This window comes from Henckelia pumila, chromosome 4, assembly GCF_033568475.1.
Source record: "Henckelia pumila isolate YLH828 chromosome 4, ASM3356847v2, whole genome shotgun sequence".
Taxonomy (NCBI): domain Eukaryota; kingdom Viridiplantae; phylum Streptophyta; class Magnoliopsida; order Lamiales; family Gesneriaceae; genus Henckelia; species Henckelia pumila.
This window is the reverse complement of record NC_133123.1, coordinates 74,282,814-74,309,671: the sequence shown is the minus strand read 5'-3', so window position 1 is coordinate 74,309,671 and position 26,858 is coordinate 74,282,814. Positions and strand designations below refer to the sequence as shown.

Here is a 26,858-nt window from a genome sequence, read left to right as displayed (position 1 = left end):
GTAACTCAAAGGTTAAAACCTATCTGCTCAGAGTACACACTTGCCAAGGAAATCCTTCAAGACTGGTTTTCACAACAGAATACTCAAACTATATCTCAGGCACACCAGACGATATCGAACCATCGATATCAAACCTGATATCTAATCCAAGGTCATACCTCGTCGTGACTGTCACGAAATCCCTAGACTGAGTAGCCTTCCCACCGCCATCTCCTGAAGCACGAAGGCTCCCAGGTACCCTCTGAAGTACAAGGACTCTCAGAATAACACTGACATAGGGTCGCGCTCCATCACGTCTAGTCATGGTCATAGCCCACAACTCTCGGCATATACTGGGCCTGACATCTCGATGAAAATCCATCATCACAAGTCTCAACCTAACGAAGGTCAGACAGCTTACTGTTCTAAGAAAACAACCTAGAACAAAGCCCAATGTTCTAAACCGAACAATAATCTTAATGCCTCTAGATGAGTCCACTCATTGCTGGCACTATCTTAGTCTACTGACTAACTAGGTCAATCCTAGGAAAATGCCTAGATTAACCACAAGTCAAACAGTCACAGTTGGCCCACTCAAATCCCATGAGCTGCAATAGTTGAACACTAATCAACTAAAACCAAGCCAAACTTCCGCACAATCATGCAATCATTCACGAATTGCTGGATAAATAGTACATGTATCACTTATTTCAAGTTATGTACAATTCTTTTTATTACAATCTCATGTAATACATACAGTATTCAAAATACAATGAAATGTAGAATCGAACTTGAAATGATACAACCAAACTATGATGATTCATTACAACTGAAATACCTTTTACAAATTACATCAATACAATATTTAAATCATCGTACTAGTCTTCGTTTCTTGAGCATGAAGCTTCTAATCGACACACGCATCGATGCAAGAATACTCCCGACCAATCCTCTCGGTATCTCGTCCTGCCAAGACTTCCAGAGAAATAACTCGAGCTCGCTAACCAGCTATGCTCTGCGTCAGTGCCTATCAGTCGACCTCTTCTGCTCACAATCTACCATCAGCTTTCTTCTTGTAACCAAATCATGCTTTTGAACGTGAAGTTTTCCATTTGCCTACCGAACGCATCGATACAAGCATACTGGCAAAACTATGTTCTGCATGAGTTTAATGACCTTACGCTCGAAACCTGTCATGCCTTAGGCAATCGAGGCATTCCCTGGTAAAGGTCTATCTGACAATCTCTCCAACTAAGACTGGAGAATCTTCAGAGTAGTGTCATCATGGTAATGACTGTACAGATGCAAGCATCAAGTAAGTCCCCACCAATCCTCTGCCACTGCCTCTGGCATCCGGTACTCGATCCAAAGCTAGGATCCACATGAGTAGAAATCTCGAACGCTCGGACACGATCCATTTCTCCTGTCCGCACTTGCTGGTATCCCATAAGCCAAATCTTCAGAGTTCCTGTCGATGATGATAGTCTCTGGGCAAACTAATCGCCGCATCATCACCTCTTCCAAGGTCTCATCAATCCTAGAAGGATAACCCAAAGTCTCATTACTATATCCCAAGTCTCTTGCATGCATGCGCTCTGATACCAATAAATGTAGCGACCCAACCCGGATCTACTACCTAATCAGAGTTAAGAGCATAATTAAGCATGCATTAAAATAAATCGCTGCGAAAGTCTTAAATAAAAGCATACCGGCAGAATACAACCGGTTAAACAAATTCGATTATACAACCCAATCGAATAAATAAGCCTAAAGGCAAAACCTACAGCTAATCTTGCTGTCTACACTTGTCACTGACTACTCCAAGCTCCTGGTGCTCGATCCTGCACCTACACCTGCCCCGTCGAATGGGGTGTCCAGATACACATAAAAGACTGGACGTGAGCTCTAAACTCAATATGAAAGCACGGGTAAAACATACAAATATGATGCATGCAAATGACAGGGTATCCATATCTGGGATAACTGTATACAACTGCTCAGTAATGGCGCGTAGGACATGAGTGGTACAACCCGGGGAGCAAACCCTGCGTACACTGCACATTCCTAACGGACGTGGACCGTGTCCTCTAGATGCTAATACCAGCCCCTAGCAAAGCACTAGACATCAACCGTCCAAACAGGGCTGAGCAACCCTACATGGCTCATCTCAAAAGATGGACAGACACAATATGATATGCACATGCTGCATAATAATATGATACACAAATGCAACATATAAGCATGCAAAACCCACTGGCTATCTTAGTCAGTACTTACGTACCTTATTACAGGCAGTCCTAGCAGTCCCATTCTAGGTTCCAAGCCTATCATCAGCTCTACAATACAATTACCCATGCATCATTAATTAAGCTCTAAAAGCCTTAACTAAGCTATTGCATAATCCTAAATAATTTAAAGAGACCATAGCTATACCTGCGTCCGTCGTCAGCCCTCTGATGGAGACTATCCTGCAACTAGGGGCACACCCCTGCTGCAGCTCCACAGCCTCGAGCACAGCTCCACTACATGAGCACTGCTCCGCTACTATGTTAGACACTGTCTGACTATGCTAGAATATATTCCCTACTCCGACTCTAAAATAAGAGTACCCAAAGCCCTAAAATAGAGCCACGTGGGCGAAGGAGAGGATTTTGGAATTTGCACGAATGAGGATCTCGGACCTCATATTTATAGAACACGTTCGGATTGTCTGAACTAGTCTTCTGATCGTTCGAACACGATCGGATCCTCCGATCTCTTCTTCGGGCCGTCTGAAGCCTGCCACGTGTCAACACTCACACATGCAACCATACACCTGTCCGGGACTACAGATCGGAGCCTTCGTTTTGCACTTTCGGATCGTCCGAACTCTATCCGGATGACGTCACCAATGACATAATATTTTGGGACAGCTGGCCACATGGGTTCGGGTCGTCCGAACTCACTTCGGATGGTCCGAAGTCTTCAGAGCCTCCAAAGCCTGGCTCCGTCCATGTTCGGGTCCTCCGAACTCTAGTTCGGATCATCCGAACCTTCCGAACCTTACCCATCATTTTTGAGTGTCCTGAATCCATTTCTGAACTCCGTTAACCCATTTGAAATTTCCTTAATAATGTACTACTTAACCTAAACATGATTACATGATTAATTACGCATTAATCGTTAATTTTGGATACGGGTTACTACACCCTCTTTCTCACATCAGCATCCAGACGCCACACGTTCAACCACTCCAGCACGACCGGATCAAAGCGCCTCCCATTGAACTCACCCGAATTGATCAGAAGAGTGAGGACCTTCACTTCCTTCCTGTACATCAGAAAGGAAACACCCTGATTCGTGAGGATCTCCTCAACGCTTATGGCACCCAGCAACTCCATGTACTTGTCCTTGCGATCCTCAAGCTCGCAAACATCCTCATGCTTGCGTGGAGGAAACGGCGCATGCTGATACATCCGAATTTCTTCCACTTTGAACCAGAGACGCATCACCCACTTCAGGATGAATTCCTGAAGTTCTTCCTTGAACTCCTCGACAGACAGATGAGAACTCATTTTCTTTATCTGATTTTATGGTTTGATTATGAAATAGGATACTCGGAAGTTACATCCGAGTGGTTTTTTTATAAGGGATTTCTGTCGCTTAGGATTCTCGATTAGGGGTGCAAACGAACCGAAAGTGTTTGTGAGCTTTACGAGCCCGCTCGATAAATATTTGATTCGTATTCGAGCTTATCGAACTCGAGCCGAATTCGAACATGTTCGAACTTTTTTTCGAGCCGAGCTCGAGCCGAAATTACTCTGTTCGATAGTTCGCGAATAGTTCGCGAGCCTTAATATTTAATTAATATAATATAATTATATAATAATATATATACATTTTGAGCTTTCGAACCATAATATCCGAATAGTTCACGAATAGGTTCGAATATTTCGAACCAAACTCGAACTCGAACTTCATTTCGAGCCGAACTCGAGCCAAAATATTTAAAATTATCAAACTTCGAATCGAGCTCGAACTCGAATATACTCTTATCGAGCCGAATTCGAACCTTAAAATTTTACCATTATTCGGCTCGATTCGGTTCGTTTGTACCCCTATTCTCGATAAATTATTAAAATATTATTATTTTTTTACCGCGTGCACAAAAATCTCCACCGCATTTCTTTTTGAATTTGAATTAATGATTACGTCATCTGACACGTGCTTAGTTTCTTAAAACTTATCGAAAAAATTGCCTCTTCAAACACTTCGCATTCTCTGAGCCCTAATCTACTCCTTCTTTGCAAAGAACAGATTACTCGCATTTATTTTTCGATTTTACAGGAACAAGATGACACTCATTACCCAAAACGTCCTTCTCATCGATTTTCACACCATATTCGATCTAACAGATCAAGGAATGGTGGATATGTTCAGAACAATTGAAACATCTGGGCTGCGGAAATTTCTCGAAGGCGGGAAATTGCTTTACAAGCAAGCCCTACCCAAGTTCTTCCAGACGGCCAAATTTGAAGAGGACTCCATCTCTGCAACTCTTGGTGGAGAATCTGTCTGCATTACATCTACCCTCTTCACTTCTTCATTCGATTTTCCAAGACATGGAATCACTGATTTTTCAACAATCTCTGTTGAAACAAAGAAGCAGATGAAGAGCATGTACTCCTTGACAAACAAACCAGTCCGCATTCCTTGCAAGAAGAAGGAATTGAAGATGGAATTCAGGATTCTACACGATATTGTGGCCAAATCTCTTCTGGCCAAAGCAGGTTCTTTCGATGCAATTACTTCTGAAAATTTGATGTTATGGTTGCTATCTCTGCTGGTATTATCATAAATTGGTCAGTTGTTCTGTTCAATGTTCCATCTGCTATGATAACTGCACCTACAGAACAATCTCAAGGATTTGCAGTTCAGATCGGAGATATCTTGAATGATCTGAATGTCCATCTGGGACCCTCATCTGCACTTCATCCGCACAAGACTTTAAATGAAAGAGCCATAAATGTATACAAAGATAAGCAGCTGATTATTTTCAAGCGTGGTTCATCTCACTCGGATGATATTGAAGACTTAACGCTCCAGGATGAATCCAAGTCCTTGGCCATCACATCAACAAAGGAAGCTACACCTCGTAGGAGAACAGTTCCCAGAAGAAAGACTACAACAAAGAGAAAAGATTTAATCTATTCATCTGTGTTCGAAACTTCTGAATCGGATCAAGTTACTCCTGCTGTTATTATCACACCTCATCCGCAGAAAAGAAGAAGAATAGTCAGGTTTCCTCCTCGAATTCCACTGCCTATTCCACCTGCACCAGTTCCAGCTATTCCCCTCTCCTTGGTGGAAAGTGTTGTTCCGCCGGTGACTCAGCTCAACATTTCTATACTTCAGTCCGGATTCTTAAAACAGCCTGATGATGTACCAAATCTACTGTCAAACATTCAAAGGATTATTGATCTGACTGCTGAACACATTATCAAAAATGTGGATATAAAAATTAAGTTGTTTGACAAATGGGTCTTTCATCGGACTGAGGATCATTTCTCCAACATCAAGGAATTGAACACACTGAACAGAATTGCAGCACTTGAAAATAAAATCCTTGAATGGGCTGAAACTAAATTTGTGTCTCGAGCCTTGAACAGAAGAGAGTTTGTTCAACTTAGGCTACGGGAAAGCACTCTTTGAAACCACATTCGAACACAGAGAGCCAAGTTCAATCCAACCAGTCTGGATATATTTGATAAGAACGCCGCATTTAACCAACTGGAGAACGATGATAATCTGATGACAGCAAATGCTCAACTTATGAGACAAGAATTTCCATCAGAAGCACCAGTCAGAGTTCAACCTTCATCTTCGGCTCCTCCGTCTGATACAGATGAACAATCCCTGATAGATGAACTTATTCTCTCTGCCAAACCAATCAATCCAAACATTTCATCAGCTAAGGATACTTTTGTTCCAAAAGAATCAATGATCATTGAAGTTGTCCCTGCAGAACAATCAGATGTGGTCCTATTTTCTCAAGAGCCATTAACCACATCTCACATTAAAGATTCTTCAGGAGATCAGCTCTTGGATGCACAATAGACTGAGCAATCTAGCTCTCAGGCACCTCTTTCTCATGAAGATGAAATGGAAATACCGCGACATGCGTCCGTTCCTCTTGATGCACAACTTGTTGAGAATCTCATTTCATCCACCGAACATGCTCCACAGGAACCATCGCTCAAGATCTTTGATCCAGATAAATCTCTTACTGAAGAGGTATCCTTGTCTGAAGATGTTCCCTTTCACATTCACGAACAATCAGCAATTTGTGACCTTGCTCTGGATACAGCTCTTGTTCCATTTATTCCTAGAAAGAAACAGTGTCTTGACTTGTTTGTCATCTCTGAGAAGGATAGCTCATCTGAACATTTGGTCATGGATTTGCCACCTATCTTTGAGATAGTTCGGACTGATCTTATTCACAGTATCTTCAGACCAATTACCATTATGTTCCAGGACAAGTTGGATCTTCCATCTACTACTCTCTCGGAAATATCTATTTTACGACCATATAAGTCATCTGCCTTACTGAAAGATGATGCTGTTAAGCCTGCTGCTGCTCCTGCCCCACTGCTTCAAATTTGTGATTCTACTTCTTCTGACGCCACTGAGCCTTCTTCCTCTCATCCGATTGATGTCAGACCAGATCAATACTTGACTAATTCACTCACTCAGCTCTCTACTATAATCGGTGAATTGCAAGCTAATCAGATGCAAACTTCTACTGAGCTTCGTGATTTCAAGTCACATGTGCTGACAATGGTGAATAACGTCAGTGAATCTGTCTTGAACATTCGAAAGCAACACATTAACGAATATATCAATATTCTTGGGAAGCTTGAAAGCCTTACTGCCTCCACTGAAGCTCACAACAAGCAGATTCATGACACCTTTGATACCCAACTCACGGTTATTCTCGACCTTTTATCTGAGGGTGGTGATGCCAAAAAGGGGGAAGAGGTTACCTCGTCAAGAGCCAAAGGCAAGGGAAAAAAGTAAAAATTTTCAGATCAGAAGAAAAGCAAAGTCAAGCAGATCAAGTCAAGGAATCCTCTGAGAAATTAATTTTCGACATTTATTTTGTCTAAAATATTTGATCTATGATAGAAACTTTTGGAAAAGATTTTCGATCTATCGTCTTCATCATATTTTTGATCCGAATATTAACTTGGTTTTGACATCACCAAAAAGGGAAAAATTGTTGGAGATCAAACTTTAGAGTTTCGGTGATAACAAAGTCAAAACAAAACCAAGTAAATAAACTAATCGAACTCGTCAATGATTAAAGGTTAAAGATTTCAATATACGAAGGTTACCAGATCAAAGGACCGTGATGAAATCAAGATACGGATCAAACTCCACAGACATATATCTTATTACACCGGATCGATTGAAACAAGGTCAGATAGTCATCAACCAGATCGAAGCCTCACCCTGAAGTAACCGTTGCTGAGATTGTTGGAGAAAACGACAAAATCATTTAATAAGATTTTGAACGTTGATCGGCCTACGTTTTAAGTCAAGATTTGTGAGCTATTTATTGAGATATGCTGGCGGCCCAATATCAGAAATTGTTGGCGGCTCACTGACTACTTTTGAAGACTATAAATACTCAAGCATTTTGAAGATTCAAAATGCGAGACCAAGAGTGAAAAATTACAAGCAATCAAAATCAAAGTCGAAAAAGCCTTCACTCAACACACTAACTCAGATACCCACTTCATCAGATCAAAGTCTCGATACTCTGAGTTAGAACACACTACAGATAGATCAAGCTCAAAGAAACACTTCAAATCGATCCAGATCAAAGCTACAGTTTTCCAGATCAAACCACCGAAGCATACTTTGTTGCTTCACTTTGTAAACTCTAAGTAGAAAAGTTGTTCTGCTTCGAGTAAGAGTATTGCTAGGAGTTCCTATGAAAGGATTGATTGGATTTGATTTGTACAAAGGGATTGTATAAGTCAAAGTTTTCTAGTGGAATCCTTCTGAAAACAGAGGAAGGGGTGACGTAGGAGAATTCATCTCCGAACATCCAGAAACAACCCTATCTCTTTAATGCACTTATTTCATTTCATCTGCATTAGTATTATTAAGCATTCAATCTGTGAGGAAGATTACTTCCGCCTGACTTGTTCAGATCTTTCAATCAGATCAAAAGTTTTAAGCAACAAAACTTCTGTCTGATTCTTACAAATCAGATCGAAGTACCCTCAAAATTTTTAATTGTGTATTCACCCCCCCTCTACACATATTTCGATCCTAACAATATTTATATAGAATATTTAAAAAAAACCAAGTTATATATATATATATATATATATATTTAAATATCACTATTTTTTTATTATAATATTATTAGATCACGTGATTTCATATTGTTAGATTATTTTTTGTTCAACTATGGTAACTAATTTTGTCAGGATGACAACAAATCGAGGGCCAGAAGATCCCAGTGTTCTATATTTACAAGCAACACATATTTCGTCAACAGTTTCTATAGAAAATGTTGATAAGATACTTAGAGTCAAATGATCAGATAATTTGATTTGGGATTTATATAATGAAAATGGTTTGCACAGTCGTGTGATAACATATTTAAATTACATGGGGATATATGGTATTTTGTTATGTGAGTCTCGAATTTATGATAATCATTTGATTACTTCTCTTGTTGAACAATGACGACGTGAGACACACACGTTTCATTTTAGATGTGGTGAAGCAACCATCACTTTACAAGATATTTCCATTATTTGGGGTCTGCCTATTGATGGTGAGCCAGTAACTGGTATAGATGTTTCACTCAAATTTGAAGAGTGGCAACATATATGTTTGAATTTGTTGGGATTTACGCCACTGACATCATATTTCAAAGGTGGTCACTTGTCGATGACCGCTTTATATGAACATTCACGGCTGCACCTATTAATGATAATAGTCCATAAGATGATGTCGTAAAATATACCCGTTGTGTTGCATTAATGATTATCGGAGGAATCATGCTTCCAGATTATCAAGGAGGATCTGTTAGACTGATTTTTTTGCAACTACTCTGGGATATTAATCGCATCAGATCTTACAGTTGGGGATCGAAGTTCAGTTTTGGCATTCCTATATCGTGAGTTATGCAATGCCACACGTATAGAAAAAACTACAATAAGTGGAGTGGACCTCTATATATCCTTCAGGTATAAAATAAATTTTTTTTAGATATAATATCATATCATATTTTAATAATTTTTTGAAATTATTCATTATTAATGACAGATATGGGCATGGAGCAGAATTAAATTTGTTAACCCTGATCTGAATGACTTATCTCTTCTTGTGCCTCAAAATACAAAAGATGAAAATATTCTATTTGCTCCTTATGGTGCACGGTAATATTTAAAAACTTAGTATCATTATATAAATTATAGCTTTATTTTCTCATAACTATAATAATATTTTTTTGTAGGTGGTCAAATGTGTTTCGATACACTCATACACCAACACACTCTCTTAGAATTATAAGAGATAGTTTTGATCGTATGAATAATGACGAGGTGTGTTATTTGGCTTATTAAAACTTTACAATATTTAAATAATTTATATTTATTAATTTAAAAATATTGATTTATATTATTATTATGCAGTTTAATTGGATAGTTTACAACAAAAAAAATCCAGATGTTAAAGTGGTCATTGATGCATACGATAATAGAATCTGGCGATGTGTTTGTCCTCTAATATGTTTTGAAATTGTGGAGATGCATTGTCCAAACCGAGTGATGAGACAATTCAAAATGCGTCAATCTGTTCCAAGACAACTTTCAGTTGACTACGATGACCTACACAACATTATTAGAATCGGTCATCGCAACACAGATTGGAGGGAGTATCAACAAAATTCTATAAATTCTTGGAATAACAATTTGAATCATGTTTCTCGAGGCGACCGACATGGAAGATCTAATCAGCAGACCGATGATGATTATTTTCCGTGGTTTGAGCGCATTACTGTACGCATTATATCGCCTATAGTCTCTGGGCTTGGTTTCCGGCCATATCCGCCCAATTTAGATGTTGGCGGACAAAATAATATTCCACAAAATTTTAGTATGCCATCTCCTGATTCACATCAGTCATCATTCGGGTTTGTTCCTCCTCTACCACATGGAGGGTTTTATGGTGCAGGACCATCTGGTGGGTCGTACAATACGGGGCCATCCGGTGGATTTGAAAATACCGAACAATCCGATGGATTGTATACTGCAGGGTCTTCCAGCGGGTTGTATAATAATGGGCCATTTGTTGGGTTGTACAGTGCAGGACCATCTGGATCATATGTTGATGCCGGTTACCAGACTCCATGTTGGGAAAATATTCACAATTTTATAGATCTTCTTAATAGTAACTGGCAACAACCTGGTCAACGTAATACTCTAGCTCCTGAGAGAAAAGTTGTTTCACCTGTAATATTTCCTGGTTATTCAGATGAGCAACAAGAGAGGAGTGAAGAAATTATTGATGTTCCTGTAGTGCGTAGAGGACAACGAAGACGTAGACCACCTCCTTGTGGAATCGGTGGTCATCTGTATAATTGTAATTGTCATGAACAATCATGATTTATTTTGTTGTTTTGGAATTTAATTCATATATCTATTTATTGATTTAGAGTTAATATATTCGTGTATTGACTAATATGTTATTATTTATTTTATGCAATGTGATAGTTAATAATAATTAAAAAAAATACATAAACGCGTTCTAACCAAAAATATAAAATACATAGATGTTTTAAATTTATACATTATTTAACCAAAACTACCAAATCCATATGTTATTTAGAAACATTTTGTTGTTGTAAACTTTTTGTCCTCATCCGCATGCCACTTTCATCCGATGTTCCTGAAATACAATATATATATAAAAAATATATATTTAATGTAAAAATATATTTAATAAGAAAATATGAAAGCGACAAATCATAATTTCTAAATTTTCTACCTGTTTGATCTTCGTTGTTGTCTCTCTCGCTACCGGTCTGTCCATCTCATTTCTCAAACGAGTCGGTGTATCCCTACCAGCTCTTCTTCTTTCACGTCTAATCGGGTTATGTTGCAACTTAAATGTATGACGATACCAATATCGTTCATCTGCAAGAGGTTCAAATCTTCCTTTATATGTGGCGAGGTACTCAGATATATTGTACCATGGCTGCACAAGTGTTGTGGGATCCAAAGAATGCCATTTCGCGGTAAAAATAGCATGAGAACATGGGATGCCAAAAATTGTCCATTTACCATATGAACAATCTGTAGTTGATATTCTCAACACTTGTATGTGTTGACCGCGACTTGGCCTTCCTCCGGTCGCAACCTGAGCAGTTTGCGATCGTACATCATATTTCACAACACGATGTTCGTTGGATTTTCTCGCCCATTCTTCATATTTTCGACATGCATAATCCGACCACAGTTGATTGTCCTCAATCATACGTTCATCTTTTTTCACACGTTCAATGAAGTACTTGACGCATCTCAGAAGGGTCAAATGCACTATTGCAGATATAGGCAGTCTGCGAGCTCCCTTTAATACATTGTTTAAGCACTCGAACATGTTGGTTATCATCACTCCATGGCGCCAACCTCCATCATGGGTCATACTCCATTTTTCCTTCGATATTCCAGCCAAATATCTGTGTGCGAAAATGTTTTTGTTCTTGATTGCCTCCATTGTTGCATCAAATTTACAAATATGATGTTGTCTCCCTGCTTCCCAACATAAATCTTTCAAATGCACGTCTTTGAACCTCGTATTAAAATTAGAGCACACGTGCCTCAAACAAAAACGATGCACACCTTGTGGAGGTTTGAAATAGGGTAGATCTTCAACTGCTCGCACAATTCCCTTATGCATATTAGAAATTAGGCACACATAATTTTCACCACTTATGACATGTCAGCCAACATTCTCCAAAAACCATTTCCAGGAATCAGATGTTTCTTCATCCACGATTGCGAAAGCCAGCGGTAGCACTTGATTGTTCGCATCCAGAGTAACAACTATCAACAATTTATGTTTGTACCTTGTGTACAAATGTGTATCGTCGACACTAATGATTTTTCGACAATTTCGAAATCCATCAATACACGGCTTGAACGCCCAAAAACAATAGTTCAATGTTTTTATTTCTTCATTGTTTTTGAGATGCTTTTAGTCGACAATTGTTCAAAAATTGTATTTGCAAAGAGCATGCATATATTTCGGTAGCAATTGCACATAGCTCTCCCAAGTTCCATAAACAATTTTCACTGCGCGTTTCAAACTCCGCCACGCCTTCGTGTACGAGATTTGATATCCATATTTATCTTTCACGCTCTCTATTATATATTTGATCTCTTACGAAGGATCATATCGTACAATGGCCAATAGCGTATTTGCAACCATATCGCTATTCAAGTTGTGATGGTCTATGCCGACGTTTGTAGATATACATGTATGAGGCCCACCATATCTGGTTATTTTCCAATAACCTGTTTTTTCTTTGAAAGAAGCTCGAAGACCCCAACGACATCTGAAGGTTGGAGAATTATTTTTGCATTGTATTTTCCACAAAATGTGTGTGCTCTCAACAACACGATACTCATGCCTGGAAACTCTGACCGAATAAACCTTCACAGATGCAATTAGATCTTTCTTATCCTTGAAAACCATGTTTACGCATAGTTCTCATATCTCCTCATTATAGTATCTTGTTCGCATGTGATGAGGTACGCCAATAGAATCAGGAATCTCTTCTCCAAAATATGTATTGAAAAAAGATGGCATATCAGAAGTGGTAGAAAGGAATGGAACAACTTGACTCTCTAATGTTTGATGAGGTGGTGGACGAGATGACGTTCTCTCATCAGCATTTGCATAAATATTCACATCTTCCACATCGTCATCGTCATCGTCATCATCGTCTTCCTCAGACTCCCCGTATGACATCTCTGGCTCCGTATCGCTTCTCTGAACATCGTCGTTTTCACTACTAGGATCATCAAAACATGGCGCAAAATTTGGATTTTCTGAATTCCAATTTGTTGCACCATCATTTTGTTCCCAGCCACATGTCGTTTGTGGCCAATTTGCAGGATCAGGTTCGGATGTGCCAGCGATATATTGTTCCCACGATCCACTTTCAGGATGCATACACGCTGTTCATTCCTTGATCAGTAACATATAAAATATCTGACGTACAAATGCAGTATACGTATATTGAGAGATTGCATCATAAACTCCAGCGCATTATCATCGACAAGATTCACTTGAATTTCATTCCAAGATGAATTTTCCATGAAGGAATATTTCGTTGACAATTTGAGAGTAAAATTCATTGGATCAATCATCAATGTTTGATGCACAGCTTCAACCAACTCGAACAGAGTAATAGATCGTAATACTCGCATCGGTCTAGTATAAGGAATACTATACATAACTGATCCATTATCCACAATAACATGACCACCAAAATATAAAAATATATCAATTTTTGCCATTTTCGATATAACTTTTTGGATATAAAAATGAAAAACAAACAAAGAAAACGAGAGAAAATGAAAAAAGAGAAAGAATAAGGGAGCAGTAAAGTTTATTGAATTATTTCGAATGAGATCTGTACGTATATATAATAGATTTGTACGCGTGTTTTCTGCGTCAAATCGTCACAATTATTTATCGTGAAAAAATGGTATCGTATTCAATTATTTACGCGTCAAGAAAATATACGCGTAAAGACCGTGTTCCCATCATTTATTTAAAAAAAGTAGATGGTGGGTGGGGGCATGGATGATTACAGGCAGATGGTGGGTGGAAACGGTGGTTGACAGCGGGGTGGGTAGCGGGGTAGCGGGGTCGGGGTCTGCCAACAAGGCAGCGTCCGCCATCAACGGTGGCGTTTTACGTTATTAATGCAACGTTTTTTATTTTACGTTATTTTTGAAATTACATTTATTTTTTACATTAAAAATAATAAAAACCCAATAAAATTGACGTGCGAGACTTTCTCAAAGGTATTTTGTTGAATAATGCATTATTAAATTGCTCTAGCTTTTATTTTTTCCCGACTAGATAACATAATTGCAAACATTATTTTGCCTAATTCCAATGGACCAATTTGCATATTTGAGCTATTTCGATGGAAATATAAAATGGGTGTTTGGCTAAGCTTATAAGCTCCCGAAAACAATTTATAAGTTGTTTGGGAGCTTCTAAGCTCCACAAATTTGTTTGGTAAAAAGTTTTAAAAACAGCTTATATGCTGTCAAAATAAGTTGTTTGATAGCTTATAAGCTGTTTTTAAAAAAGTAAGGAGAGAGGTATTTTTTAAATACAAATTTACATCATATCCTCCATTCATTAAATATTAAATATTATTTTTAAAAAATACAAATAACATAAATTTTTCTAAAAGTAAAATATTAAAACAATTTATTTTTTAATATAGGTTTATTCTAAAACTATTTTCGTATATGTATATCTCGAAACATTATTTTCATAGAATTATATCATTTTTAGTAATTTTGACAATAAGAAGATCTTATAATACCAATCATATCAACATCTTTAATTTGTTTAAAATAAGTTTACCCAAACACTTTAACAATTTATTTTTAAAATAAGTTCTAAGAGCTTATAAACTCGTAAAACAGTTTTTAGCTCTAGAAACTTATATGTCATTTTTAATAAGCTTAGTCAAACACCTTGTGAATCAACAATATAAATTTGTTTCTTTTGAAAAGTAGATTTCTCTAATTAAAATTATCGGTTTAATATTCTATATATATTCAACTATTATTATTTTATTTGCATGAAAGAACAATGCCAACAGGCTAACAATCATGATGTACATCATGCATGTTGGCTTGCATATTTGCATAAATATGCAAGCGAATACATAAAATTAATTATTTTATAATTAATTTGTTTTATTACATTCACGTACAGAAACGATCTTATTTAATATAAGTAAGAAATAAATAGCACATTGTCGAAATGAAATCAATGTTTTAATTCATTAATTAATTATTGAGAAGAATTTCATTGATCAAGAACTCCAAGTTGTTGAATGAAGAGCCACCACACTTAGCTGCCGAATGAGCCATATCCTTCCACTCCAATGCATTCTCCCTCATATCCTTCCCCTCCTCCCCTTCCATCAAAGCTCTCACCGTCTTTGCGACATTCGCCCTCGTCACGTCCCCCTCGATCTCCATCCCAATCTTCCATTCCGCGCATGCATACCGACAATTCGTCTGCTGCTCCGCGAAAAACGGCCAGCAGATCATCGGCACGCCTTCTGAAATACTCTCCACCGTCGAGTTCCATCCCGAATGAGTCAAGAATCCGCCCACCTACGGATGCGCCAACACTCTCTCTTGCGAGCACCACCCCTGCACCATCATGCTCCTGTCTTTCACTTCTTTCAAGTACTCCTCCGACAAGATCGACGACTTCTCCCCGCTTACCAAATCGGGCCGAATGATCCACAAGAAGTGATGGTTGCTGTCAGCTAGACCCCATGCAAACTCTAACAACTGATGCTCGGACAGAACTGTGATACTGCCGAAGTTCACGTACAATACCGAATTTGGCGTCCTCTGGTCGAGCCATCTAAAGCATGAATCCTCTTTTCGCCACAAACTTGAGGCGATCGATTCCAATTTGGTATTTTCAGTCACACGCTCCAATAAGTGGAGTGGGCCTGCAGCACTTCCTTTTCTAGTTCATAGTAAGTGTTGATTATCACAGCTTTAGCCCTTAACGCATCTTTTTTTGTATACAAAATGTTTAGACGAACCGCATAATCGTTGGGGTCGGTTGTTCGAATGAAACTTGGGAAGTCTTTTAACCTCATGTTCTTCATCCCTGGAACCCAATCTATTTTGGTTTCAAGATATCCATTAGTTATGTAACTTTCTGTTGGAAAACGGTGTTCAGATCAATTAGAATTGATACCCGATGCAGCGGAAGTTTAAAAATTTATTTTATTAATATGGAATGATTCCATATCTAGGTATCAAAACTTTTACGATTAAATTCATACAAGTAAAACAAATAATCACAATTAATGTTTTACCTTAAATCTCGAAATGAGATTATGGACTCCAACAAAATTTAATCTGCTCTTCTTGTAAATCCTGGGAACTGATGGCGTCACGATCAATCACCGGAATAAGGTCCACGAACAGAAAACAGAAACCCTCTGATTGACTGCACTAGAAATCAATCAGAAGTTTTGCGTAGAGAATAAACAGATATGATCTGTTAATTCAGAATTGTAATTTTTCACAAAAACCACAATCCGAATTTTCTCAAAAGGGGCAAGGAAGTTTCGAAAAATCCCTTATAATTATTTATGCAGTGTTCGAAAATTAAGACTGAATCATACACAATTTTCGAACCCACTACATGTATTTATAGATAATTTCTAGACTAGGTTAAGTTATAATTGTGTTAGGACTCTAACTTTTTAAAGCCCACAATCCATAACTTAAGCCCAACAAGCCAAGCCCGTTGTTCTAAAAGTTAATATAAAATTCATCGTGACTCCAATTGATAAACTGATTTTACCAATGTGCACAGAAACCATTTCTGCATCTTTTAAAGTCAAGATAATTTTTCTGAATCCGAATTCAGTGATTTCCAAAAATGCCCATCCCTATGTCATTTTAGGAAATTCCACTCCCTTTAGTTAAGAAGTCCAACTTCTCTTTCATTAAATTTAACTCTTTAAATTTAACTATCTCTACGGGGTTTTAGTAATCCATTACTTGTGTAACCCTCAATGGTTCAGGAATACAGCTAGCCGTGGGCTCACAACTCCTTGTGACTCGGAACAACAATTTCCGACTTACCCATCGAATCATGGTAAGAGCGTCTAGCAACATCGCCCCATGATTCCCTAGGTATTACTGATAGTGCCTGCAAGAACCAGTAGATTTTGGTTAGCGTACAGTACGGTCACTTCATCCATATATCCCGATCGAATCAACAACCATTGGTATATCGAGAGTCGCTCGAGATTCGATAACTATGCACAATATCTTGGAGATCAAATAGTTACATCGCATGTGTTACTAGGATAACCCATTAACCTAAAACACATCATGTACTCTGGCCAGAGATTTGTCACACTAATATCTCCTCAGATCGCATAGGATATCCACACCCGCAAGTATGTGGTGAATCCTTGACAACAAAGCATCGACTCCTATATGTGTCGTAACTGTACCCAATCTCGACACCTGATGACCCCAATAGAGTCGGTAAACGAGTCAAAGTACAGTACTAGCATATAGAGTCTCAATGATGTTTCAAGTAATAAGGACTAATGGTGTACAACCAAAATCGCGGACTTTATCCACTCGATAAGTGATAACCACTAGGAAAGTCCGAATAGGGTAGTTCGATCATTCATCATATGAATATCCATTTGCATGCTTTGAACATCTCTATGTTCCATACCAATGAAATGTGGTACTCGGCATCGCAAATGCTAGTCTCAATCTCGAGCGATCCTTATCCTTATTTGCGGACGGCTCAATTGACTAGGAACAATTTAGAATATACAGTGACTATAAGATGTGTTTCATGATAGCCATCCCCATGTGCTTCCACATCGTACATACACTATAGTATATTCAAGGTCTTTATCAAAACAACAATATTATATCATATAACAATATGAAGAAAGATAAAGTCAATACCATTATAAAAGTGTAAATTATATTAAACAAAAGATTGTTTTACATAGAGTCATCAAAGCCCTTAGCCACAAGTTGGCTAACCGGGCACCCACTCTTTCAATCTCCCACTTGCCCTAAAGCCAACTAGTCATACTACGCAATCCCATTGCTTCGCGATGTTTGTCAAACAATGGTCCTGGCAAGGGCTTAGTAAGCGGATCAGCGATATTGTCTGCAGAGGCCACTCTCTCGACAGTGATGTCTCCTCTTTCCACAATCTCCCGGATGATGTGGTATTTCCTCAGTACGTGTTTGGACTTCTGATGAGACCTTGGCTCCTTTGCCTGAGCAATGGCACCCGTGTTGTCACAGTACACCGGGACTGGACCAACAGCTTCAGGAATTACACCCAACTCTTGGATGAATTTCCTTATCCAAACCGCCTCTTTAGCAGCAGCTGATGCTGCAATGTATTCTGCCTCAGTGGTGGAATCCGCTGTGGTGTCTTGCTTGGAACTTTTCCAAGAGACAGCACCGCCATTGAGCACGAATACAAATCCAGAGGTTGATTTCGAGTCATCCACGTCACATTGGAAGCTAGAGTCGGTGTATCCTTCCAATTTCAATTCTCTTCCTCCATAAACCATGAATACATTCTTAGTCCTTCGAAAGTACTTAAGAATATCCTTCACGGCTTTCCAATGCATTTGACCGGGATTGGCTTGATATCTGCTCGTGACGCTCAGAGCATAGGCCACATCCGGTCTGGTAGATATCATCCCATACATGATACTACAATTGGCTGACGCATATGGTATGTGTGTCATCTTCTCTATCTCTTCATCAGTCTTAGGACACATAGACTTGGATATAGAAACTCCATGATACATAGGTAGATGTCCTCTCTTGGACCCATCCATTGAAAACCTTTTCAATATGGTGTCGATGTAGGTTGATTGAGTAAGTCCTATCATTATCTTAGATCTATCTCTATAGATCTGTATCCCTAGAATATAGGAGGCCTCACCCAAATCCTTCATCGAGAATCTACCTGATAACCATATTTTTGTTGACTGCAACATCCCTACGTCATTCCCCATGAGTAGGATGTCATCAACATAAAGTACTAAGAATGTTACCGCATCCTTAACTACTTTCTTGTACACGCATGGTTCCTCCGGGTTCTTGATGAAACCAAAATCCTTTATTGTTTCATCAAATTTCTGGTTCCAACTTCTTGATGCTTGTTTGAGACCATAAATTGATCTCTGAAGCTTGCATACCTTATGCTCGCTTCCCATGGATGTGTATCCCTCAGGCTGCATCATATAGATCTCTTTCTTAATGTTTCCATTAAGAAAAGCAGTCTTTACATCCATTTGCCATATCTCATAGTCATACCATGCTGCTATGGCAATAAGGATTCTTATGGACTTGAACATTGCGACTGGTGAAAAGGTTTCATCATAGTCAACTCCTTGTATTTGAGTATAACTTTTTGCCACCAATCGTGCCTTATAGGTCAATACCTTTCCGTCAGGCCCAAGATTTCTCTTGTAGATCCATTTTCACCCTATTGGAACAATTCCATCGGGAGGATCTACTAAAGACCAAACTTGGTTAGAATGCATCGAATCTATTTTCGATTGCATAGCTTCAAGCCATAAATTTGAATCCGCATCAGAAATTGCTTCCTTGAAGTTTCTTCATTCACATCCAATGTCGGGTTCACTTTGATCCCCTTCAAGAAGAAGACCATATCTAATAGGAGGCCTAGAAGTCCTTTCGGATCTCCTAGTAGTAGGCGTGTCTTGTGATGATTCTTGAGGTGTAGGATCGCTATTTTGTATCTCGGGTTCTTCTCGAATTTCTTCGAGTTCCATCATCTTGCCTTTCTTATCCAATAAGAACTCCTTCTCCAAGAAGGTGGCATTCCTTGAAACAAACACTTTTGTTTCATTAGGATGATAGAAATAATATCCGATTGAATTCTTCGGATACCCCACAAAATAACATAAGGAGGATCGACTATCCAACTTATCTCCCACTGTCTGCTTCACGTAAGCAGGACATCCCCAAATCCTCAAGTACGAATACTTAGGAGCTTTGCCATTCCATAACTCATATGGTGTTTTACTTACTGCTTTAGTGTGGACGTTTTTTAACAACAATACCGCCGTTTCAAGCACGTAGCCCCAAAACGAAGGTGGGAGCTCAGTGAAGCTCATCATGGATCGAACCATGTCCAAAAAAGTTCGATTGCGACGCTCCGAAACACCATTAAGCTGAGGTATCATAGGAGGAGTCCACTGAGAGAGAATCCCATTCTCTTTTAGATAGTCCAAAAACTCGGTACTTAAGTATTCTCCACCTCGATCCGATCGAAGTGCCTTAATACTTTTACCTAGTTTGTTTTCTACTTCAGCCTTGAATTCTTTGAACCTTTCAAATGCTTCAGACTTATATTTCATTAAATATAAATACCCATACCTAGAATGATCATCAGTAAATGTAATGAAGTAGGTGTTGCCACATTTAGTACCAATCCTAAATGGACCGCAAACATCTGTATGGATCAAATCCAACAGATTTTGACTACGCTCAGGTTTCCCTTTGAAAGGAGATTTAGTCATTTTTCCCTTTAAGCAGGACTCACAAGTAGGTAGAGAGTTAATATCAGACATATCAAACATGCCCTCTCCCACTAGCTTGTTCATCCTCCTGGAGGAAATATGACCTAGCCTAGCATGCCAAAGGTTTGCCGGGTTTTGACTATCGTCCTTTCTTTTAATTGTTGTTACCGGTTTATCAACATAATTAATTGGAACGTCTTTTAATTTTAAGCTATATAGATCGTTTTCAAGTTGTCCATTTCCAATCAAACATTCATTCTTGTAAATATTGCAAATCCCATTTACAAAATTGCAAGAAAAACCATCTCTATCAAGCATAAAAATAGATATAATGTTTTTGACCAAATCCGGAACATATAAAACATCTCTCAAAAATAACTTAAAATTGTTCTGCAAAACTAAATAAATGTCTCCTATAGTTTTGGCTTCGACTCTAGAACCATTCCCGAGCCTTAGCTGGGTCTCACCCATCCTTAGCTTACGACTTCTTGTCATCACCTGCAAATCATTGCAAATGTGAGATCCACATCCGATATCCAATACCCAAGAAGAAGTATTAAGCGAAACATTTATTTCAATGTAAAACATACCCTTTGCAGTTCGTTGTTCGAGGTATTCCTTGCAGTTACGTTTCCAATGACCGGGTTTCTTGCAGTAATGGCAAACGTTTTCATCTTTTATCTCAATTGAAGCCTTGGCCTTTCCCTTCTTATTTGGTACAATCTTCTTGGGCGGGGCAGAACGTTTCTTACCCTTTCCACTTGGTCCTTTCTTAGAGTTAGAAGATGAGCCAACCAAGAGTACCGGTTTATCCTTCTTTAGTGTGGCTTCATAAGTCATAAGCATATTGACCATCTCTTCAAGAGTGGCCTCTATCTTGTTCATATTGAAGTTCATCACAAAGCCGTCAAACGACGAAGGAAGTGAAAGAAGTAACAAGTCCACATTGAGTTCATGCCCTAATGTCAGTTCGAGTTTTACCAACTTTTCAATGAGCCCAATCATGTGTACCCCATGCTCACGGACCGAAGTCCCATCTCGCATGCGGCATGTCATGAGCTCTTTGACAGTCGCAAATTTCTCGGCCCTTGACTGAGCTCCAAAAAGTTCCTTGAGTGCGCTGTGAATGTCAGCAGCATTCACCGCATCCTCAAATCGCCTCTGGAGTTCATCAGACATTGATGCTAGCATATAACTCTTTGCCTTGACATCATGGTCCCACCAATCGTCAAGCTTTTTCAACTCTTCCGGACTAGTGTTAGCCGGGGCTTCCTTCGGAAGACGCTTCTCTAACACGTAGAAAGCCTTCTCCGAATTAAGAATGATTTTTAACTTACGGAACCATTCCGTATAGTTAGCGCCAGTCAACTTGTTTTGATCGAGAATTGAGAGTAGTGTATTACGCGAATTCATAGTAATGAAATACTGAAAAGGAAACAGACAATAATCAGTGATTTGTTCAATTAATTTACTAAGACATAAAATATGGCGAATTTCATTTTATGAATTACACTCCCACTATTTTGACGATTTCACTACCCTCTAGTGAAAACGAGAAACATTTTCTTTAGTGGGAACATGGAGTCCAATTGACAAACTATAGTCCCGAATAATATCAGCCAACTATAATTTTCAAAAGGTAGAGCCCAATTGCTTCCAAAGCAACCTCCATGTTTTTACCTCATGTCCAATAAGGGCCCAATAATATGACGCCGTTTATTGTGACATGTCAAGATGACCCATCAATATTAAGTTGTGATGGACGATCGCCATGTGGATCCCCAATAATATGAGCCAATCCCATGGGAGTTCTACCCAACTTACAACATGTGTCGATCCAATGTACAGCTTTCCAACGAATGGACCCCCCCAATAATATGAGCCGGACCATATCCGCGGGTAGCATCACATACATTGATCGTTGATGGAAGGTAGGAATATTTAAACAATATTTAAAATTCCCTTTTGTTTATCTTGATATCAATTTTAAATCATATTTAAAATGAGGGATTTTATTTTGAAAATTTGTCTCATCATGCAATTTATGTATGCTTGCGGGATTCATACAATTTATGTCTAAACATGCATACATCAATAATATCATATATTATTTAAGGATGATCGATCTCATTTACTAATCGACCCGTGGTTGCCAATCACAAGTCTAAATCCAATCCTAGGTGTTATGCAGGTATGCAATGCAATCCTATTACATTGTGCTTCCAATTTACATTTTTTCGGTCTTCATTGTCTGCTGGGCCCACCATTTCTTCAAAACTTTGTCTCCCACTAAGTCTAATAAATTTACAATAAATTTCGATGACAAATATGAGATATATTTTTAGGGGTGGGAACGGGCCATAAACCAGGCCCACTTTTATTACATATGACAATCATATTGGGCTATAAACCAAGCCCATTAATAAACACCAACAACAATAAGACAAATGTAAATCACCTAACATACACCTAAAATATTGGTCATGGCAATCGATCATCCTTTTATCCAATAATTAATTCAATAATTAAAATAATTGGATAAACATGCAATGGCATCATAATTAAAAGATAAAATCATATTTTATCTTATCCATCCATAAGATCATATCTTATCATCAATTTTACCAAAATAATTAATTTCATAAAATTTAATTTAACGGATAAAATTTATAAATTTTCCAAAAATTCAAATTTATCCAAAAATCAATTTTAAAAATTTCGGACTCGAACAATTCGATCCGATGCCTCGTGATCTAATCAAAAACAATTTTCGATCGGATCAAACACTCGAATTTCAAAAATTCAAAATTTTAAAAATTAAAATTTTAATTTTCCGGGCTGCCCGGGATAATCCCGGGCAGCCCGTGCCCCGACCGGGACTCCGGCTGGGTAGCCCGTCGCTGCCCATTGGGCAGCGACGATCGCTGCCCGTGTTTTGCCCGTCAAAAATTTAATTTTAAAAATTTGTTTTGTTTCAAAAACCGAGGCTTAAAAGTTTTGTACAATCGATTAATTTAATCGTTTGATCTGAGCAACCTGTCTCTGATACCACTGTTGGAAAACGGTGTTCAGATCAATTAGAATTGATACCCGGTGCAGCGGAAGTTTAAAATTTTATTTTATTAATATGGAACGATTCCATATCTGGGTATCAAAACTTTTACGATTAAATTCATACAAGTAAAACAAATAACCACAATTAATGTTTTACCTTAAATCTCGAAACGAGATTATGGACTCCAACAGAATTTAATCTGCTCTTCTTGTAAATCCCGGGAACTGATGGCGTCACGATCAATCACCGGAATAAGGTCCACGAACAGAAAACAGAAACCCTCTGATTGACTGCACTAGAAATCAATCAGAAGTTTTGCGTAGAGAATAAACAGATATGATCTGTTAATTCAGAATTGTAATTTTTCACAAAAACCACAATCCGAATTTTCTCAAAAGAGGCAAGGAAGTTTCGAAAAATCCCTTATAATTATTTATGCAGTGTTCGAAAATTAAGACTGAATCATACACAATTTTCGAACCCACTACATGTATTTATAGATAATTTCTAGACTAGGTTAAGTTATAATTGTGTTAGGACTCTAAATTCTTAAAGCCCACAATCCATAACTTAAGCCCAACAAGCCAAGCCCGTTGTTCTAAAAATTAATATAAAATTCATCGTGACTCCGATTGATAAACTGATTTTACCAATGTGCACAGAAACCATTTCTGCATCTTTTAAAGTCAAGATAATTTTTCTGAATCCGAATTCAGTGATTTCCAAAAATGCCCATCCCTATGTCATTTTAGGAAATTCCACTCCCTTTAGTTAAGAAGTCCAACTTCTCTTTCATTAAATTTAACTCTTTAAATTTAACTATCTCTACGGGGTTTTAGTAATCCATTACTTGTGTAACCCTCAATGGTACAGGAATACAGCTAGCCGTGGGCTCACAACTCCTTGTGACTCGGAACAACAATTTCCGACTTACCCATCGAATCATGGTAAGAGAGTCTAGCAACATCGCCCCATGATTTCCTAGGTATTACTGATAGTGCCTGCAAGAACCAGTAGATTTTGGTTAGCATACAGTACGGTCCCTTCATCCATATATCCCGATCGAATCAACAACCATTGGTATATCGAGAGTCGTTCGAGATTCGATAACTATGCACAACATCTTGGAGATCAAATAGTGACATCGCATGTGTTACTAGGATAACCCATTAACCTAAAACACATCATGTACTCTGGCCAGAGATTCGTCACACTAATATCTCCTCAGATCGCATAGGATATCCACACCCGCAAGTATGTGGTGAATCCTTGACAACAAAGCATCGACTCCTATATGTGTCATAACTGTACCCAATCTCGACACCTGATGACCCCAATAGAGTCGGTAAACGAGTCAAAGTACAGTACTAGCATATAGAGTCTCAATGATGTTTCAAGTAATAAGGACTAATGGTGTACAACCAAAACCGCGGACTTTATCCACTCGATAAGTGATAACCACTTGGAAAGTCCGAATAGGGTAGTTCGATCATTCATCATATGAATATCCATTTGCATGCTTTGAACATCTCTATGTTCCATACCAATGAAACGTGGTACTCGGTATCGCAAATGCTAGTCTCAATCTCGAGCGATCCTTATCTTTATTTGCGGACTGCTCAATTGACTAGGAACAGTTTAGAATATACAGTGACTATAAGATGTGTTTCATGATAGCCATCCCCATGTGCTACCACATCGTACATACACTATAGTATATTCAAGGTCTTTATCAAAACAACAATATTATATCATATAACAATATGAAGAAAGATAAAGTCAATACCATTATAAAAGTGTAAATTATATTAAACAAAAGATTGTTTTACATAGAGTCATCAAAGCCCTTAGCCACAAGTTGGCTAACCGGGCACCCACTCTTTCACTTTCATCTGCATGATCACCATACATATATATAATTAATACACATATGATCAAGAAGTGGGAATTAATTTTATATATGTACATTCTGTACGTACGTAACGCGTAACCGTGTGTGTAATCATCAGTACAGTATAGTACCTTTGAGAGGAAATATTCCTCTTGCCACAAGTTCAGCGTTGTTACAGTATCCCATGAATCCACAAGCACTAGTAGTGAAAAACACAACCTCAGGAATCTGGAACTGCTCCGCGGCATCAAGAGTAAAGCTCATAGCCCCATCGGACACTATGCAAGTGACGTTCAGGCAATCCGGTGAATCGTTTAGTGTCTTGATGAGCTCCAAGAATGGGGGCAGACCATTCTTGGAAAGAGAATCGCACAGTTGAAGAATATCTTGCGTTGCATCCTTATCCGATGGCGGGAGCCCGTCGGGGATCGTTCTGAACTGGAAATCGTCGAGACCCTTGACGGATTCGGGTCCTTTAGCTCGAACAAGACGGTTGTGATTGAATTCGGTGTGGACGAAGGTGATGTAAAAACCTCGGAAATTTAGAAGTTTGGCTTGTTTTTGGATGGGGTCTATGTGACCTTGTGCAGGATATGGGATGACTACGACATGAGGCTTCATCTTGGGTTAGAATATTCAACTTTCACATAATATATATATATATAGAATATTATATCTTTGGGTCATGTAATTTGCACATGCATGTTGTGCTTTAATTTGGGTGTTAATAATGAATTTGTATTTTTATTCCAATAACTTGACTTTTTTTGTTATTATGGTCCTTTCCTGATCCCAGTCCCACCTATCGGCCTGAAATTGCTTATGCGGTGACCATGAATATTGACATGGATTTTGGAAAGTTAAATAATATTCTAAAAAATTATGACATATATACAAGTTTTTTGCCAAAAATCAATGTCGACATCTATATATGTTCGCGACATAATAAATTTCCTACATACACGATGAACTCTACTCTGATAATAAAAAAGAAAAAAAGAAAAAAAAAAGACAAAAATCATGCAAGTTATAAGACTAGAATTAGTTTTTCAACGAAACAACACAAATTCACTGTTAACAAGTCTAAAAATAGGAAAAATAAATAAATTATAGGACCAAAAATTTATATTCCTTAGTTATATATATAAAACCAAAATTGCAAAGTATATCAAATTCGGGGAAGAGAATTGTAATTTTCCCAATTATATTATCAGTATTTTCAAAGAAAATTTTCAAACTGGGTATCTCATAAGAGCACCCACAATGGGTGTTCAATGAGTGTTAACACCCATTGAACTCACATTGTAGTGTTAATAGGGTTGTGGGTGGATGTTATTAACATCCACCTAGGAGAGAGGCAAGGTGGGCGTTCACTTCCTTGAACGCCTACTTTATGATTTTTTTTTTATTAAATGCCCAGGCGTCTGCACCAGAATTCTTTTTTTTTTTTGTTTTTTTATTATATATATATTGTTATATTTTATTTTTTAAATTAATTAAATTAAAACTAAAAAATAATTATAAAT

The 26,858-nt window shown here is 38.2% G+C and overlaps 1 pseudogene; it reads right to left on the bottom strand.

The window, feature by feature from the left end:
• Positions 1–15,086: 15,086 nt before the first annotated feature.
• Positions 15,087–25,953, bottom strand: LOC140866676 (7-deoxyloganetin glucosyltransferase-like; annotated as a pseudogene).
• Positions 25,954–26,858: the final 905 nt, after the last annotated feature.